This window comes from Odocoileus virginianus, chromosome 5 (assembly GCF_023699985.2).
Source record: "Odocoileus virginianus isolate 20LAN1187 ecotype Illinois chromosome 5, Ovbor_1.2, whole genome shotgun sequence".
Lineage (NCBI taxonomy): Eukaryota > Metazoa > Chordata > Mammalia > Artiodactyla > Cervidae > Odocoileus > Odocoileus virginianus.
In genome coordinates, this window is record NC_069678.1 from 66,582,011 (window position 1) to 66,602,883 (window position 20,873).

The following is a 20,873-nucleotide window of genomic DNA, read 5'->3' on the forward strand; positions in this document are numbered from 1 at the left end:
AAGAAGGTAGAATAAAGCTAGATCAGGAATTTTCTCTCCCAGAATAAAGGGATTTTTTAATTTGGATTTTGTATTTTTTAAAGGGATTAAAAATAATAACCACAAAACAAAAGCTGTTTAAAATAGCCAAATAAATCATCAGAAGCAGCAGCTGGTAATAAGAACAATAAAATTAAATTACAAATCAAAAAGTGGTTGCCAAGGGCAGATACAGAAGATTCGGTACAGCAGACTGAATAGTGTGGCTCCTTAGCTGCTCCCAAACACTAGAATTAGTACTGAATAAAAAATTAGGGAAGATACAATTCTAAAACTTCATGCTATAAATAAGCATGATTGGAAAGAAGCAGATTGGAAAGATTGGAAAGAAGCAGGATAATAGGGAACTATGGAGCAGGCAGTTCTATCGAAGTTCTTTTTTGAATTGAGTTGTTGGGTTTTTTGTTGTTGTTGAGTTTTAGGAGTTCTTTATATATTCTGGATGTTAATCTTTTAACAGATATATAATTTGCAAATATTTTGATTCTGTTGATAGTTTCCACTCTGTTCTTCATGATTTTTTCATAGAAATTAGTATTCTATAATAAATAATGCCACAGATTCTGAAATTAAGCTTACTGAGTTGGAATATTAGCTCAACTACTTATTGACCATCTGATCTTGGACAAGCAATTCAAATATTCAAATTTAGTTTCTTATTATATCAAAATGGAAAATAGTGTCTGGCATACGGCTAGGTATTCTATGAATGTAAGACTTATATAATGAAATAACCCAATGTAAAATATTTAGCCTAGTTCCCAGAGTATGTTTAATAAATTATAGCCTAAATTAAAATAAAATTGACCATTCATTCTTCATTCTGTTGAACTTCTGGAGTAGAGAAAATGGGAGTATAGAAGTAATATGGAATATTGCTATATCTAATGGAGAGAGTGAAAGTGTTAGTCACTCAATTGTATCCAACTCTTTAAGACTCCATTGGTTGTAGCCTGCCAGGGTCCTCTGTCCACGGAATTCTTCAGGCAAGAATACTGGAGTGGGTTGCCATTCCCTTCTCCAGGGGATCTTCCTGACCCAGGTATTAAACTTGTCTCCTGATTACAGGCAGATTCTCTAGCATCTGAGCTACTAGGGAAAATATCTAATGGGGGAAAGACCTTAAATATACTCAATATAAGCCTGCCATATAAAACCTGGGAAATATAAGGGGGATCAAAAGGGAAAGATTACAGGATTACAGGGCAAAATAATGGGAGAGCCAGTTAGAGGACTAGGGTATACTAATTCATGTTGGAAAGAGAGACTATAATATGTTTAATATACTTTTATACCATGAGTTATGTTTAATGTACTTGTATATCATGAGTAACCAGCCCAAATGTCTATAACTATTGAACAGTAATTGTTGAATAAATGGTTGTAGAAAGAAAAATTTAAAAGAGAGTTTAGAATATTAATAGAATACAAATTAGATGCAAAAATCAGAGACAGTGAGGTCAGCCCTGAAATAACTGAAGCCCTATCTTTGGCCTGATATCCTAAGTTTTGTTTGTACTACCCTGGATAGAGAAGGAAAGAATCAGATCTACCTGGATTTTCTTTATTTGAGAAAGTTATTTCATCCTAGAGACCATAACTGGCTCTGGTTCTCAAGCTGGTTATTCAGGAACAATGGACCACAGCAAAACCCATTTTGAGAAGAATCAACCAAATTCATAGATGACAGAAAAGTGCTGAAGAAAATAGGGCTGTCAATCTTCTGTTCTCCCAAATATGTCTTCAGAAGGCCCCACGTTTTACCAATCACCCAGTTTAGATCCAAAAGATAATAAAAGCTGGACTCAAGTATAAACTTAAGAATATTTCAACCATGAGAAACTTGACCCTAAACATCCAATAATTGATTAACGGGGCAATGCAGTAAAAGATATATTCCAAATTGGGAAAGGAGTACGTCAAGGTTGTATATTGTCACCCTGCTTATTTGACTTACATGCAGAGTACATCATGTGAAATTCCGGTCTGGATGAAGCACAAGCTGGAATCAAGATTGCCAGGAGAAATATCAGTAACCTTAGACATGTAGATAACACTACTCTTTTGGCAGAAAATGAAGAGGAACTGAAATGACAGTGAAAGGGGTGAGTGAAAAAGCTGGCTTAAAACTCAACATTCACAAAAGAAAGATCATGGCATCCGGTCCCACCACTTCATGGCAAATAGATGGGGAAACAATGGAAATGGTGACAGACATTATTTTCTTGGGCTCCAAAATCACTGCAGTTGATGACTGCCACTGTAAAATTAAAAAACCTTTGCTCCTTGGAAGAAAAGCTATGACAAACCTAGACAGCATATTAAAAAGCAGAGACATTACTTCGCCGACAAAGACCCATATAGTTAAAGCTATGGTTTTTCCAGTAGTCATGCATAGATGTGAGAATTGGGCCATAAAGAAGGCTGAGCACTGAAGAATTGATTCCTTTGAACTGTGGTGTTGGAGAAGACTCTTGAGAGTCCCTTGGACTGCAAGGAGATCAAACCAGTCAATCTTAAAGGATATCAGTCCTGAATATTCATCAGAAGGACTGTTGCTGAAGCTGAAACTCCAATACTTTGGCCACCTGAGGTGAAAAACTGACTCATTTGAAAAGACCCTGATACTGGGAAAGATTGAGGGCAGGTGAAGAAGGGGATGACAGAGGATGAGATGGTTGGATGGCATCACTCACTCAATGGACATGAGTTTGAGCAAGCTCCAGGAGTTGGTGATGGACAGGGTAGCCTGATGTGCTGCACTCCATGGGGTAGCAAAGAGTCGGACACAACTGAGTAACTGAACCAAACTGATGTGAAATAAAGTAGTACCTTTAGAATGGGAGAATAAAGATCTCCAAAAATATGGTTCTTAAATAAGCAGTAATGATACTCATAAAAGTGATCAAAAGTAACTTTTTCAGCACTCTGGAAGTTAACAATATACGAGTGTTATTTCAAGAAAATGACAGAATTACAGTAATAACAGCAAGCTCGATGGTGCTTTTACTTTCCCTGTTCCAACCCTAACTCCTCAGCTCCATAATAGTCTTGAAAACCAACAACATTGCAACATCAGTAGCTGTGAAAAGTAGTAGCCCAGGAGCCATTGGTAGAGTCAGAGCACTCCTAAAAAAACATATCCAGGAAATTATCATTTTTGTACTTACTCTGACAACTCCTGAAAGGCTGCACTCTCAGAGTTTGTTTTTATTTGACCTAATTCAGGGCTTACTCTGTATTAACAGACCTATCTCAGGGATGTTTTTCAAAAAATAATCAGTGGTAACTGCTTAGCAGTTCAGCTGTCTGTGTCAATAGCACCAGTTGTGACTAATAAAAGACTGACAAATTATAGAAAAAAATGTAGATGTAGATCTCCAAAGAGTGCTTTGAAAAGCCCTGATATATTCCTGGGAGTTCAGAAGCTCACGTGCCCAGGAAAGACCATAGAAGGTCATAATCTATCACCTCTAACTGACGAAGTTTTGTATAAGCAAATCATGAAGCTAAAACAGAGTTATAAATTTCCTGCCAGATCCTTAAAAGGCATGTCCTATCACATACAGGGCCCCTCAGTCAAGGCTGGAATACTTGTCAGTTTCATGTACTAAGGAAATCTGTTTAATAATTAGCTGACTATTGAACTAACCAAAAAGAAATATCAGTAACCATACATGAAAAAGCATATTAAGTTCACAGAATTAGGCCAGGAAAGTCACTAAACAAATAAACATCAGGAGCAATAAAACAAAAAGCAGAGCATAAAGGATCAGGAAGAAGAGGAAATCTTTTCCAGAGTTGCCCATTATAGAACTTAAAATATTAAGTTTCCAAAAAAGAAGTGTAAAACATGCAAAGAAATGAGAAAATGTGGCCCATGTATAAGGGGAAAAATGTAGTCAATGGAAATTATCTCTGGAAAAGTCCAGACATTTGACTTAAAGATTTTTAAATCGGGTACTTTAAATATATTCAAAGAATCAAAGAAAATCATGTCTAATGCATTAAAGGATAAGGTGTGAGAATCATATGTAACCAAATAGACTATTATTAAAGAGATAGAAATTATTTTTAATAAGAATCGAATAGAAATATTGAAATTGGCTTTTCCTGCGGGAGCCACCAGGTTGAGAGGAGCCTGGCCTTCTCCTCTCCCCGGCCATGGCCTGGGGGGGTCCACTGATACCACTGTACTCCGAAAGGGGGAGTCATCTGGCAAAAATGTCACTTTGACTGCTGTGTTCAAGGCTCCCATTCTACCAGATGCTGTTAACTTTGTTCACGCCAACTTGTGCAAAAACAACAGACAGCCCTATGCTGTCAGTGAATTAGCAGTTCACCAAACCAGTGCTGAGTCTTGGGGTACCAGCAGAGCTATGGCTTAAATTTGAGGGTTCAAGGTGGTGGCACTCACTGTTCCGGCCAGGGTGCCTTTGGAAATATGTGTCGTGGGGGCCGCATCTTTGCACCAACCGAGACCTGGCGACATTGGCACCGCAGAGTGAATACAACCCAGGAGCGATATGCCCCTGCTCTGCGCTGGCTGCCTGAGCCTGACCAGCCCTGGTCAAGCCTAAAGGTCATCATATAGAGGTTCCTCAACTGCCTTTGGCGGCTGAAGATAAAGTTGAAGGCTACAAGAAGGCCAAGGAGGCTGTTTTGCTTCTCAAGAAACTTAAGGCCTGGAATGATATCGAACAAGAGCTGGCAAAATGAAAATGAGAAACCGTTGCCGTATCCAGCACAGGGGACCCTGCATAATGAGGACCGTGGTATCATCAAGGCCTTCTGAAACATCCCTAGAATTACTCTGCTTAATGTAAGCAAGCTGAACATTTTGAAACTTGCTCCTGGTGGTCATGTGGGACGTTTCTGCATTTGGACTGAAAGTGCTTTCCGAAAGTTAGATGAGCTGTACGGCACTTGGAGTAAAGCAGCCTCCCTCGAGAGTAACTACAACCTCCTCATGTACAAGATGCTCAATACAGACCTTAGCAGAATCTTGAAAAGCCCAGAAATCCAAAAAGCACTCCGAGCACCCCGCAAGAAGATTCATCGCAGAGTCCTGAAGAAGAATCCACTGAAAAACCTGAGAATCGTGTTGAAGCTTAACCCATATGCAAAGACCACGCGCCGGAACATCATTCTTCGACCTGCCAAGAACCACAAAATCCGCATGGATAAGGCAGCAGCAGCGCAAGAGCCAAATCAGATGAGAAGGGGATTCAGGGCAAGAAGCCTGTGGTGGGAAACAAAGAAAGGAAGGCTGCTGGCGATAAGAAGCTGAAGAAGCTTGTAGTGGGAAGAAAGGCTGCAGGGACCACGAAACCAGCAGCTGAAAAGAAGCCCACAGAAAAGAAACCCACCTCAGAGGAAAAGAGGCTGCTGCATAAACTTAAATTTGCTTATTCCATAAATGCCAAATCATTCTGGACAGCTAATTTTGAATGAAGACCTGAACAAAGAGGCATGAGAAACAAACAAAAAAATGGTGAAATTGAAAAGTAAATAATTAAAATTAAAAATTCATTAGAGAAATACAAATCAAAAATACAGTGAAACACCACCTCACACTATCATCAAAAATTCTACAAATAGCAAATGCTGGAGAGGATGTGGAGAAAAGGGAACCCTCCCACGCTACTGGGAGTTGGTGTAAGTTGAAGTCACTATGGAGAACAGTATGAAGGTTCCTTTAAAAAACTAAATATAGAGTTGTCATATGACTCTGGGTTATATATCCAGAGAAAACTCTATTTGAAAAGATACATGAACTCCAGTGTTCCTAGCAGCACTATTTACAACAGTCAATACATGCAAGCAACCTAAAGGTCACTGACAGATGAATGGATAAAGAAGATATAGTATACATACACAATGGAATGCAACTCAGCCATAAGGAGGAAATTAAATAAAGCCATTTGCAGCAACATGGATGGACTTGGAGATTATCATGCAAAGTGAAGTAAGTCACAAAGAGAAAGACAAATACCATAAGGCATCACGTACATGTGGAAACTAAAATATAACACAAAAGAACCCATTTTATGAAATAGAAACAGACTCACAGACATAGGAAAAAAAAACCTTATGGTTACCAAAGGGTGGGGGAGAGATAAATTAGGAGTTTGGTATTAGCAGATATAAAATACCATATATAAAAAGATAAACAACAAGTCCCTTAAGGGACTATATTTGGTATCCTATAATAAACCATAATTAAAAAGAATATGTATATATGTATAAGTGAATCACTTTGCTTTTCATAAGAAATTAACATATTGTAAATCAAGCATACTTCAATAAAAATATATTCCTAATCTAAAATTTTTTTAAAATAAAAATTCACTAATGGAGCACAACAGCAGATTTGAGTGAGCAGACAAAAGAACCAGTGAATTAAGTCAATAGAGCTTATCCAATCTGAGTAATAGAAAAAAAATCATCAATAAAGAATAATGAACAGAGCTTCAGAGACTGGGATACCATCAAACATACCAACAAACATGTACTAAGAGTCCCAGAGGAAAGGAGAGAGTAAAGGCATAAAGAATAGTTTTTTTAAAAAAATGGCCCCAAATGTCCCAAATTTGATGAAAAAGATTATTCTGCACTTTGAAGAAGCTCAATTAATTCCAAACACAGTAAATTCAAAGAGATGCATACCTAGATACATCATAGTCATGCTGTTGAGAGACAAAAACAAAAAGAATCTTGAAGTCAGCAAGGGGAAAGCAACTTATCCTAAGAGATCTTCAACATTAACAACTGATATCTCATCAGAAATCATGAAATCAGAAAGTAGGAAAATGATATATTTGATATACTTTGTCAACCAAAAATTCAATATTAAATAAAACTATCCTTCAAAAATGATGATATTAGCACATTCCCAAAGAAATAAAAGTGGAGAGAATTCATCACTAATATACTTGCCCTACAAGAAATATTAAAAATAATTAGACTGAAATGAATGAATGATATACAGTAACTTGAAGCCATGGGAAGACAAGAGATCATTGTGAAACAACATTGTTGTTTTTGTTTGTAAGTCTTTTCTATACTTTAAAATAAAAGGCAATAATGAAAACAATAATTGTAAAACTGTGTTGATAGTCTTATAATCTATAAATATGTAATTTGTATAATAAAAGGACAAAGGAAGAGGGTGATAATAGTGGAGCAAATTTTTTGTATCTTATTGAAAATAAGTTAGTAATAATCTGAACTGATTGTTTTAAGTGAAGATGATACTTATAATCTCAAGGGCAGTTCAGTTCAGTTGCTCAGTCATGTCCAGTTCTTTACAACCCCATGGACTGCAGCACACCAGGTTTCCCTGTCCATCACCAACTCCCAGAGTTTACTCAAACTCATGCCCATCAAGTCGGTGATGCCATCCAACCAACTCACCCTCTGTTATTCCCTTCTCCTCCCGCCCTTAATCTTTCCCAGCATCAGGGTCTTTTCCTATTCTCAAGGGCAACTAATAATAAACTAAATAAAAAATATAGAGGAAAGGTATTGGCAAGGGAATCGATTGGTATAAGTATGTATTTAATGCAAAAGGAAACAGTAATGGAGAAATAGAGGAGGAACAAAAAATATAACACATGTAAAAATGGCAAATGTATTTAAAATATAGAGCTTGATGAGATGGAAAAATTATGATATACATTTTAGCTTCAAAGATACCCTTTAAAGAGACTCATTTTAGATTCAAAGACACAAATAGGGTGAAAGTAAAAGAATGGAAAAGTATATGCCATGCAAATAGTGACAGATATGGACTAGTTAAACTAGTATCAGACAAAAAGAAATTTATGACAAAATAGTTGTTCTAGTTTTAAAGGATAATTTATAATAATAAGTTCAATCTATCAAGAAAGTAAAACAAGTTTTAAATAAGATGCACCTAACGACAGAGCCTCAAAATACATAAAACAAAAACTGACAGAAGTGAGAGAGAATTCAGCTATACAAATAAGAGACTGCAATACTTCACTTTCAATAATAGTAGATCTAGGTAGAAGATCAACAAGGTACAAATTATAAATCAATGATATCTAATAAGCATCTAAATTTCCCTTCAACTAACAACAGTAAAAGACATTTTTCACAAGTGTACATGGGAAATTTAACACTCTTTTAAGATGAAAGTCAATTAACATATTAGTAATAGAAGGGGACTTCTTCAGCTTGATTAAGGTCACCTATGAAACACTGACCTAACATGGTATAAAAGACTGAAAATTTCCCTACAATTAAGAACAAGATAATGTTGTTCACTTTTTATTCAACATTGTACTAAGGCACTAGCTGCAGCAATTCGGCAAGAAAAAAATGCATCCAGAGTGGAAAGGAAAAAGTAAAGCTATTTGTAATTCTTTTATAGAGAAATTTTTAAGGAATCCACAAGAAAACTACTAGAAGTGATAAATCCTGAAAGATACAAGGTCAATACAAAAAAATTCATTGTACTTCTAAGCACTGCTAATGAACAATCTGAAAATGATATTAAAGAAGCAACTTCATTTATGATGGAATCACAAAGAATAAAATGCCTAGGAATAAAATTAACCAAAGAGGTACAAGTCATGTACACTTACAACTACACAATGTTTTTGAGAGAAATTAAATAAAACCTAAATAAAAAAGACATCTCTTGTTCACAAATTGGAAAACAATTGATCTACAGATGCTGTAAAATCTCCATCAAAGTCCCAGGTGACTTTCCTGAAGACATTGAGAGGCTGATCCTAAAATTCACATAGAAATGCAAGAGACCCAGAATAACCAAAATAATTTTTTTTAAAAAAAGACTAAAACTAAGGGGACTCGCATTTCCTGATTTCAAAACTTACTAGAAAGCTACAGTATTCAAGATAGTGTATTACTGTACTTAGACATACAGAATAGTTAAATAAAGATGAGAGCCCCAAACTAAACCCAGATATCATTTATATAAAGTGTCTACAGTAGGCAAATTCATAGACATAGAAAGTAGATTAAGGGCTGAAGATGGGAACGAGGTGGGTGAGCAGTTACTGCTAACAGATGTAGGATTTTTTTTTGAGCATGATGAAAATGTATTAAAATTCAATAGTGATGATGGTTTTACATACTAAATACCATTGAATTTTATATTTTAAAAGACTGAATTTTATGGTATGTGAATTATATCTCAATAAAGCTATTATTAAAAAGTAAGAAGAAATAGTCTGCTCTTTAATTATGAGGGCTTTTTTGAAAGATGATGTTTATGGTATGCAGAAAATTAAATATTTCTCTAGATTTAATAAAACAATCCCAATAGATTTTTCATAGGGTTTTATTTTTCTCTTCCAAATTTCTGATTCTTTTTCCATCCATTCAATGAGTTTTCCAGAGACTCTCATCTTTACTACCTTTGTTTTTGTTTCTTTCCTTTTTCACAAGGCTTCATTTAATATTTCTATAATAAGGAAGGCACACGGATAGCATTTAATTATTTCCCTTTTCCAGTATGGGAGCTGAGAGATAATGCAACTTATGCATCTCCTCCCTAAAAAAATTGCCTGCCTTTCATTTTTTTCCCCCTTAGTTATATTGAAATATAATGAAGAAGAAAAATTACTAGAGAATGACAAATCCGAAGTTAGTGGAAATCTGCATTCCGTATGGTTTTGTAGTGCAGAGGCTCCTATTAAAAAAAGAAAAAAAAAGATTTACCTTTCTTTAAATTTTCCTCAAAGAACACTTCTAAAGTGTTCCTAAAGTTTTTTTAGGAACAACCTGTTTTCCCCCTAATAGGAGAGGAAGTTGAGATCAAGAGGAATGATGGAAAAAATATATTATAACTTAAAGGTAAAAGCAACAACACATTATTTTTTATTTTAAAAAATAACTAGAAATGGAAAGAAAGAAAGCACTTCTCATTGTTGGTAAGCCAATAGAAGTTCATTTGTCTCTTTTTGAATTATGAAAATAGAGGTCAAAAGTAAAGAAAGTAGTTGAGGAAAGTGATTCATACAACATGGAGGTTGAAAAGGACCTCAGAAATATCTTGTTCCTACAAATGAAGGACAAAGGACCAAACAACTTTCCACGGTAACCAGGTCAGTTACTGAGGTCTTCTGGTTTCTTTTCAATGTCTTTTCTACTTTGTCTGAATGGCAAAGATGATAATTGTCCCACGATCCATTTCTCTCCTTTACATTTAGAGAGAGAATTGTCTAGGTTTTAAGGCTAAATATCCTCCTAATAAAGATGCTCCCTTTCCTAATATGGGAGCTGAGAGACATGCAACTACGCATCTCCTCCCTAAAAAGAGATTGCCTTCCTTTCATTGGCGTTTTTCCCCTCCTTAGTTAAATTGAACTGTAATGAGGAAGAAAACTTTCTAGAGAATGACAAATCCACCGTTAGAGGAAATCTGAGTTTCTGTATGGTTTTGTAAGGCAGAGGCTCCAAAGCACCGGATCACTTATTTCTAAACTGTTGTGCAATGGGGGGTGGGGGTGGGGTGGGGTGGGGAACCTTTCTGACAAAAGCCACAGTATTTTAGAATCTTTTGTTAAAGCATCTTAATCTGTACCTAATAAGTACAAACATGAAAGAAAGATATGCCCTGAAAGATCTTTACAGTCTAAGAGATCAAGGAAAGTGAAAGTGAAAGTTGCTTAGTCATGTCTGACTCTTTGCAGCCCCATGGGTTATATAGTCCATGGAATTCTCCAGGTCAGAATACTGGAGTGGGTAGCCTTTCCCTTCTCCAAGGGATCCTCCCAACCCAGGGATTGAACCCATGTCTCCTGCATTGCAGGCAGATTCTTTACCAGCTGAGCCACAAGGAAGCCCAAGAATATTGGAGTGGGTAGCCTATCCCTTCTCTAGTGGATCTTCCTGACCCAGGAATTGAACTGGGGTCTCCTTCATTGCAGGTGGATTCTTTACCAACTGAGCTATCAGGGAATTAACCCTAAGAGATCAAGGGAAACCCAATAAAGATAACAGTGAAATGGGGAAAGGACATGAAGGCCAGAAAAAGGAAATCATATATGATGAGTAAAATAATTAAATCAGTGAAAACTAAAGTTGCTTTTAGGTAAACATTTCATAGTACCTTTCACCTTTTTCCGCTAATCATCACAATTTAGAGTCCATTAGTTATTTAGACTGAGTTACAGAGGTACTTTGTTGTTGAATCTCCAGTCTTCCTCTGGAGATTCTCAGAAGGCTTGCCTGGACCAGCTCCTGATTTGAATCTTACTTTTTAACAGAAGGATAAATTTGAACTTAAAATGTACCGTGGTTTGGATTATTCTGAAGCACCTAAATATTGTGGAAAAGAGCATCTGCTCTTCACAAAATTTGTTTTCCTTCATCCTGTGAGAAAAGCTGTGGCAGAATATAGATAAACCAGAAGAGCCAGGCCTGGTGAAAAAGTGGGTGACTGCTGCTATATTTTAAATAGATAGCCAACAAGTTCCTACTGGATAGCACAGGGAGCTCTGCTTAATATTATGGGACAGCCTGAAAGGGAGGGGAGTTTAGAAGGAGAATGGAGACATGTATATGCATGGCTGAGCTCCTTTGCTATCCATCAGAAACTATAACATCATTAATTGGCTATACTCCAATATAAAATAAAATGTTAAAAAAAAACAAACAGAACATAAAGATAAGAGATGGCTCTTGCCTGCCCTCAAGGAGTTTATAAACTAGTAGTAGGAAAAATATAAACATTATTTTGCCACTATAAAGCTGCCTAATTTCTGTAAGCATTATTTTCCTCATCTATAAAATGAGAATAAAAATAACTATCTTATGGGATCCATGAGAGGATTAAATGAAAATGTACATACAGGTACCCATTAGAGTGACACAAAGTTGTCATTTAATAAAGTTAGCTATTCTTCTTTTATTTTAAAAAGGTGAGTGACTGGAGCCAACAGGATCACTTATAGTCCCTTAAGACTCCTAAAACGATGCTGATGAAGATGCCAAAGCCTCTTCCCCCACCCCAATAAGAGACCTATAACACCAGAGAGATCAGGACAGCGTTCCATGCTTGCTCTGAAGACATCTATTTTCACTCTAGAAAGTGAAGTGAAGTGAAAGTCATTCAGTCAAGTCTGATTCTTTGTGACCCCATGGACTATGCAGTCCATGGAATTCTCCAGGCCAGAATACTGGAGTGGGTAGCCTTTCTCTTCTCCAGGGGATCTTCCCACCCAGGGATTGAACCCGGTGTCCCACATTGCAGGCAGATTCTTTACCAGCTGAGCCACAAGGGAAGTCCAGTACTTCTTTATTAATATTTAGCCAGTATTTCAGGTAGTGCCTTGAATAAAACAAACAAACAAACAAAAAACCATATTAATGAAGGCAATAACAAAAACATAATGTCCGGAAAGTTATTTTATGGAAAGGAGGATTTTAAGGCACCTATCGATTCATTTGGTACAATCTTGACTACTAACAGATTGTTCCCTAGAGTAAATTTCTAATTATTCTAACCAGGCTACTTTTAAGTGACTCAGGTGAAGAGGGTTTTTACAACTTCCATTGGGGGAGAGTTTTCTGCGGTCTGATACACATCACTGTTTTGAATTGGTTGGTTTGGTACGAGAATTTCCTTTTAAATTTTGTTTTGCTATTTTCCACCAAGAACCTGCTATATGGAAAAGAATTAGGTTACCACATGCTGGTTTCCTATTCTGTTTATTTCAGTGTGAATCTCTGTTCTCAGAAAGTTTCAATCAGATTTCTGGACACCACAGTCAGCTGCATCAAGTCTATCCAGCCCCAGGAACTGCAGCTGAAATTCCCTGGGGAGAAACTCACAGTTGTTATCAGGAAGAATTTTGACCAGCATCTGGAGGCATCCTTCTGGCTGATCCATCCACTTGTCCCCCTCCTCCAGCTCTTAAGGAAGATCTATTCAGGTATCCGCCTTTCTTATACACAGAAACTAACACTTACCATTAACTGTTCATTGTACTCTAAATAATAGTGTGATAAAGTTTTTCAGTTTTAAAACACAATGTAAATATAAATTGCAAACTCTTTGTAGTAAACTTTTATATATAGTACTCCTTTACTGAGGCATCTGTCATATTGCTTACTGACTCTCCAACCCAAATATTGTTGCAGGAATCATGTCTTTAATTTCTTTGTATCCCAAATTTTTATATCTCACAGAACTCAGTTTTGTGTCTGACATGTAGCATGCACTAAAGGTTTAGTTTTAATAAACATAGCTAAGGGAATGATTATCTGGACTTTTTCAAGATTGCTGTGATAAGCCTCAAGTTATATGTGTAAAAGTATAGCTGAACTGTGTCACCTTAATAAAATAGCCACCATGTTCCTGTCTTCATAATTAAGTTTATATATATATATATAATTACATTTGCATTTATACCACAGTCTCTCCAGTGAGTTGTCATATTATAATTAAAAATGCATGGACTCTAGAGTCAAATAGTCTTTGGTCTGACTCTTCACTATTTGCTGTCTAAAGTTGGGTAGGTCATCTAGTCTCTGAGCTTCTGTTTCTTTGTCTTCAAAGTGAGTATTCCAATAATTATCTCATGACCTTTTAAGTATTTCAGACTGAGAAATAAATGTCTGTTGCCTATACCACCCAAAGTTCTGGAGGTTATAAGTCCAGCATCAAGGTGCCAGAAGATTCAGTTTCTGCTAAGGACTCTGCATCCTCACTTGGCAGAGAGAAAGAAAGATCTCTAGTGACTCTTTTTGTGCTCATAAAGACATTAATCCCATGGTGAAGGCCCCACCTTCATGACCTCATCTAAAATTAATTACTTCTCAAAGGTCCCACCTTCTAAAATCATCACTTTGAGAGTTAGGACATCAATATATGAATTTGGGGGATACACAACTATTCAGTTCCTGAGATGTAGATTTAAGGTTGGTAAATTCAATGATGCAACAATGCTCATCATGGGGCTTTGGAATTTTCTGTTCCACCATCCTCAATGTAATCACAACCTCTCTGCTAAATGTTGCAGGTTGGTTGCTACATAGGTTCCTTAAAGACATGGTCATATCCATCAAGTGGGAGAGTAATTTCTCTTTGTGCATCTCTTCATATTCAGGAGGCATATTTTTTCTTTAGAACCCATTGGTCAATATTGAGTTCTATTTTATACTCTAGTAGCGAGGAATCCAGTAAAAGCAAATTCGTGTTATATTCAACCTAAAGGATCAGGATGCCACAGACAGGATGAAACTGGGCAAAGTCTACTGAGAAGAAAGACTAGTGTGGTGTCAACTCCTTTTTCCCTCCGTTGGATCCATGGCATCTTCTAAATATCAATTGCTTGTTTGTAGTAGATTCTTGGTGGTAGCTATAATGATTATCTGTTTTATTCTATACATTTGGGAAAATGTAGGGGAAATGAAACCAATGGTTCAGGAAACACAGTCAACCTGAATTATAAACTAATCTCAAATGTGTAATGCAGACAAGAGCTCTGGAAGGATACATTTTAATTATTTATGTGCCAACCTATCTTTCTAGCTGTGTAACACCGGGGGCAAGTCCTTCAATCTCCCTTATCCTTACTTTTCCTATCTATACAGCAATCAAATAAAGCCCTAGTCTTTATTTTGAGTTCATAAGGCAGATAATATTAGCATATTAATGTAGGCATCTAAAATAACTTACATGTTATAGTCCTGCTGTCACTGTGGATTCAGATGAAAGTGATCTGTTTAGAGGCTTTTGCCATTTTCTCCCTTATTGCAGCTATTCTTAAAATCAAATGCACTATTGAAACATGACTCTGGAGCATACCCAAATCCTGTCCCTAGCTCCACTGTTGTTTTTTCCTGTGATCCTGACAGAGAAATTTGTTTCTTCAGTTTGCAAAACTGATTCTGCTTATTGTATAAGGTGTCACAAGAAATCCTACGGACAAGACACTGGGCCTGTCACATAGTTGGCATTCAATTAGTGAATGGGCAGTATCTTTAAAGCTTTTTGTTTGTTTGGGTTTTGGTTTTTTGTTGATAAGAAAGACAAGAATGCCAGGTGTAAGTGAGGATACAGAGAAACTAGAACTCTCATACACTGCTGAGAATGAAAAATTGTACAGTTACTTTGGAAAATAATTTTAAAGTTTCTTAGAAGTTAAACATATTTATTATATTTGAACATACTTATTATTCAGCCATTTTACTCCTAGATATTTATCAAGAAGAAAGGAGATAAATATCTATACAAAAACTTGCACACAAAAGTTTATAGCAGCTCTATTTTTAATTGCCGCAAACTGACAACTCAAAAGTCTATAAACTAATAAACAAATTGCAATATATATCTATACAATAAAATACTACTCAGCAATTAAAATGAATAAAAAACTATTAATACATGTAAAATATGGATGAATCTCAAAATAATTACTCTGAAAGAATCCAGGCCTATATATATATATATATATATATATATATATATATATAAACACACACACATACACATATATAATGCATGACTTCATTTATATAAACATTTATATAAAATTTATATAAAAATTGATAGTAGCAGAAAACAGATCAAAATTTGTTAGGGATCAGAGAAGGACAGGAGGGAAGGATTACCAAGGACAGGATGAAACTGTAGGAGGTGATAGGTATGTTCCCTATCTTGATTACTGTGATAGTTTCATAATTGTATACATATGTCAATATATATCAGTTGTATACTTTAATATGGGCAGTTTTGTGTATGTCAATTACACAGGAAAATAAAGTTGTTTGGTTGTTGTTGTTGTTGTAAAAGATGTTAAAAGTCATAACCCAGTAGGTGTACTCTTCTGAAGCACAGAGATTCAACTAAATGATTAAGTTAAGTGGCCCAGGAACAATTACCATGTAAATGCATTTGTAGGTCAATGACTAACTGAAGTCTAATGAATTATTTTAACCTACATGAAGGTTTTCAAGTAAAAGTGGCTTTGGAATTAGGATCTGGGTCTCAATTAGAATCTCAAGCAAAATAGGGCGTGCCTTGACTCACAATTCTCACCTTGCTTAATTGAAGTGAATCTTGCTTTAGCTGTGGAGCTGGAAGCTCACTTGTGCTTTCCATTGCCCCCATTTTACTTGATCCAGAACTCCTGATTTATTTTTAATCCCTTCACCCCCTTTGCAATTTGATGGCCATGTTCTACTTCTCAAGCACCTCTCCAGTTTATTATTTCTTTAATTGCACCCCTTCCCCATGCTGCTCTTCTTGGTCACATTTGCTCAATTAGCTTCTTAATTTTAGACCAGGGACATCACGGCTTTGTGCACCACATTTTTTTTTTGTTTGTTTGTTTTTTAACCATTCTGACACTCATGATAAATGATGACTGTAAATACCTTTAGCATAAGGAGCTTCTCCCATTCTAATTCCGAGACAAATTTGTAATCTTGTAGATGGTCCTATCATCTCATATTTTATTTTTGGAGGATAAAAATCTCATAAGTAGATAAAACAAAAGAAACAGAGCTTTCAGGGTGGCCTAAGTGGAAAATATAGAGGAGGAAGAATGTTTAGATTTCAATTACAGAAAAATAAAGTGTGTGTGGAGCTGTCTACCTCATGCTCAGAATTGCTACTAACCTCTTTCTGTTTGGAGAGCCTTGGCAAGGCATTCTGTTCCAGATGTGCTTAATGTTGGCCATCTCCTTTCAAAACAATTCACATCTTCTTTTTCCTCTCCTGGCAATAAATTTTGGTAGAGAAAAGAAGGTAAAGGTTCTGAACAGAGATGAAGACAGAATATTGGAAAGTCAGGGAAGAAAAGGAGGTAACCCACTGCTAGGGATGCCCAACTCCACTTCTGTTTTAAATGCTGGATGCCATTCCCTGCCATTTGAAACTCTTGGAAGACAGTGTGTTCTATAAGGTTACAGTGTGGTCTTGAATTCTATTTGAGATGTCAGAGTCCTCATTTAATCCAATCTTTGTGTTTTACAGTTATAAAAAAAATGAAGCTCACATAGAAAAAATAATTTGCCTAGGTCACACAGTTAACAACTTATTGATCAGAGATGTACCCAAATATTATTGACTGAAGCATTTCAATATTCACAATTGCCTACCACAGGTGCTAGGTTCTGCAAAAAGAAAAACACCCAGTCGATCCTGTGTTAAAAGGATCAACTGGGAAAACTGTGAGACAGGAAAACTTCCCTGGGAAATAAAGACATCAGCTTTGAGCTGTGCTCATGGCAGTAGTGTGCATACACAGTCGCTGAGGTCTCACAGAGAGTGGACAAAGAGCGTCCAAGTGACTCCAGAAGCAAGCAAGAAAGGGCAGCAGAAAGGCTGTGGAAGATAGCTAACTGGCTCAATCTGCTGTTGGATGGGTCTCCTGCTGAATATGGTTTCTTAATTTGACATTACTAGTGGACTACACTAACAGGGCAAGTACTCAAAATTCAAACAGAAAATTATTTCCTCTGGGCTGGCAATGCACAAAATCAGAAAGCTCTGTAAATCTGGACTCCCATATGTGGTTCTCAGCTGGTGTAAGTCCCTGAATGAATTACATGCAGCCAAAGAAATTAATGCTACACACATGGGGGCCCAACTTAAAAGGAAGAACTGCATCTGGGAAGATTCTGCCGGGTCCTGAGGAACTCTGGAAAGCACACGGTGTCCACAATGATATGTTATGCTAGCTATAGACGACCCCCAGTGACATTATGATCAAGCACAGGAATAATGTATAATAAATGAGCAAGGACACAAATCGAAAGAAGAGCAAAAAAGCAATAAAGGATGCCATAATATTCAGCGTCCTTAGTTGGAACTAAGTGGGTGTTAACTCTCACTTTCCTGTCCATCGGAAACACCACCTTGTTCTGAGTGAATTTAGTGTTCTTTATACACGTTAAAGCCTGTAGCCAAATGATTTAGGATGACCCCCTTTCCTCCTGACCTCATACTAATTGACTTGAGAGTGAGTTACAGTCCCAAGAGAATAGCAGTCACACACTGGGTGTATTTTTAATGTCAATTTCTGTAGGAGCTTTTACACAAGGAAATTGTTGTAACAATTATTCTCTCTATCCTGGGCCCTAGGATAGGTATTGATTTTTAGCACATTAAATGAAGGATAGATGGGTGTATATAAATGCAAAATGAGATGACAGTCACTTGGGTCTTTAGGTAAAGCAGTGACAACCTGATAGTTGAGGAGCTGTGATTTTTTACTCCTATCTACTCCTTTTTAGAGCATCCTGTGGTTTTGAAAAGCTGAGAAGCAAGAAAGCTAAATGGTTTTTACAGCTATAATCATAGGGCTGGTCGGTAGAACTGAAATTTGTAAACTCAGAAGTAAGGGATATCAACAAGTGATTTCAGAGATGTTTTCCTTTTTGTCATTGATAATAGCTTTTTGTATTGATGCCTTAAATGTAAAATTTAAGATAATTCACAATGTCCAAGAGACAGAATTGCCAGAGGGTATAACTTGAACATAATTAGTGCAATTGCCAGCAGTAACCGCAGAGGCTCAGTTGAGAATCATGTCCTGCCTTGCAGGATGCATGAGACCAGTGCTCGGACCTGGTGCACTGGGAAGACCCAGAGGGATCGGGAGAAGAGGGAGGTGGGAGGGGGGATCGGGATGGGGAATACATGTAAATCCATGGCTGATTCATGTCAATGTATGACAGAAGCCACTACAATATTGTAGAGTGGTTAGCCTCCAACTAATAAAAAAAAAAGAAAAAAGAAAGGTGCTTTAGAGGTTGAAAAAAAAAAAAAAAGAAGAGCATAATATGAGAGGCATTTCAAAGATGTAGTATTAAAATGATGTTAAAATAGGAATTAAGTTTCCAAAATAAACTACAGTTGATTGAGGATTATAAAGACAATTATATTTGTATTTGTTTTCTTATGTGGAAATGAAAAGGTAGAATACGTTATTCAAGAAAGGCATCTGATGTAAGTTTTGGTTAGAGGAAACTAAAAAATCCATGAGCTACTAAAGGAGGTAATTTAAACAATGTTGGTTGAAGAAGTCTGGACCCCAATTAACAAGGTCAGACATTATGGTATAGAGGGAAAATCAGAGCATGCTTCAGATTACATCTAAGTTCTGTGTCTTAAAGTGGGTAAAGAACCAGGAATTAGAAATCAATTAGGAAACAAAGTTTAGAGAAAAAAACTCGATTCCGCCAGAAATCAAAAAATGTAAAGTAAGATGTAAGTGAAATGCCAATCCTATTATACTTGCAATGATTTTATAACACCCACTCTTCATTCATCCACCCAAGGAAACAGCACTGGATAGCTCTATTTAAGGAGTGAGGAGATGGAGTTTTTTGTCTAGCTGAGATCACAGAGTTAGTAATTGTTCACGCCAAGAATCAACATCCATTTATGAGAAAAACTCTCAGCAAAGTGGGTAGAGCAAATATACCTCAACATAATAAAGGCCATATATAACAAGATCATGGCTAACATAGTCAACACTAAAAAGCTGAAAGTTTTCCTCTAAGGTCAGAAACAAAATAAGGATGCCCACACTTACAACTTTTATTCAGTAATATAGTAGAAGTCTTAGCCACAGCAATCATACAAGATGAGGAAATAAAAATTGTCCAAATTGGAAAGGAAGCAGTAAAGCTGTCACTATATACAAATGACATGATACTACATATAGAAAAACATAAAGTGAAAGTGAAGGCACTCAGTCGTATCCGACTCTGTGACCCCGTGGACTGTAGCCTACCAGGCTTCTCCATCCATGGGATTTTCCAGGCAAGGATACTGGAGTGGGTTGCCATTTCCTTCCCCAATAGAAAAATATAAATACTCCATAATACTGTTAGAATAAGTTTCAGGATACAAAGTTAATATACAAAAATTTATTGTATTTCTCTACACTAATAATGAACTGTCAGAAGGAGAAATTAAGAAAACAATTTTACTTACAATTGCATAAAAATACCTAGAAATAATTTTAACCAAAGTGGTAAAAGACCTGTACACTAAAAACTTTAAGACATTGATGAAAGAAATTGAAGACACAAATAAAGGAAAAGATATTCCACCATTATGGGTTGTAAGAGTCAATATTGTTAGAATATTGTTATCCTGTCTGTACTATCCAAACCAATCTACAGGTTCAGTGCAATCCCTGTCAAAACTCCAACGGAATTTCCCATGGAAACAGAATAATACTAAAATTTGCATGGAATCACGAAAGATCCTGAAGAGTCAAGGCAATATTGAGAAAGAATAATAAAACTGGAGGTATCAGGCACCCTGATTTCTCTCTATTACAAAAGTATAGTAATCAAAACAATGTGGTGTTGGCATAAAAACAGATACAAAGATCAATGAAATAGAACAAAGAGGCCGTAAATAAACCCATGCATAAATGGTCAATTAATGTATGACAAAGCAACAAGGATATACAGTGGAGAAATGACAATTTCTTCAATAAATGCCAATAAATGGTATTGGGAAAATTGGAGAACCATATGGAATAACACAAGGCTAACATATGATACCATACATAAAAAATTAACTCAAAGTGAGTTAAAGACTTGAACTTGAGACCTGAAACCATAGAAGTCCTACGTGTCAATCTCCTTGACATCAGTCTTGACAATGATTTTTTGGATCTGGCTCCAAAAGCAAGGTAACAAAGGCTTCAAAAGCAAATGTAACAAAGCAAAAACAAGTGGACCTCATCAAACTAAAAAGCTTCTGCACAACAAAGGAAATCAATAGGGAAAGGAATGGGACATTTTCTCCCCACTGAATGAGAGAGAATATTTGTAAGTCATGTGTTTTATAAAAGATTAATATA

At 36.3% G+C, this 20,873-nt stretch overlaps 1 long non-coding RNA gene and 1 pseudogene across 3 annotated transcripts in view; one reads left to right on the forward strand and one right to left on the reverse strand.

Annotated features, from left to right (window-relative positions):
• Nucleotides 1–4,203: 4,203 nt before the first annotated feature.
• On the forward strand, nucleotides 4,204–5,493 carry LOC110126068 (large ribosomal subunit protein uL4 pseudogene; annotated as a pseudogene).
• A 6,420-nt stretch (nucleotides 5,494–11,913) lies between these two features.
• LOC110126067 (uncharacterized) overlaps nucleotides 11,914–20,873 on the reverse strand; it is a 396,803-nt gene continuing 387,843 nt past the window's right edge. For all 3 annotated transcript variants that reach the window (XR_011487855.1, XR_011487854.1, XR_011487857.1), the window contains 2 exons: nucleotides 16,664–16,762; nucleotides 11,914–12,367 (listed from right to left, as the gene is read on the reverse strand). This is a non-coding gene — a long non-coding RNA (uncharacterized lncRNA). The remainder of the gene's footprint in view (nucleotides 12,368–16,663; nucleotides 16,763–20,873) is intronic.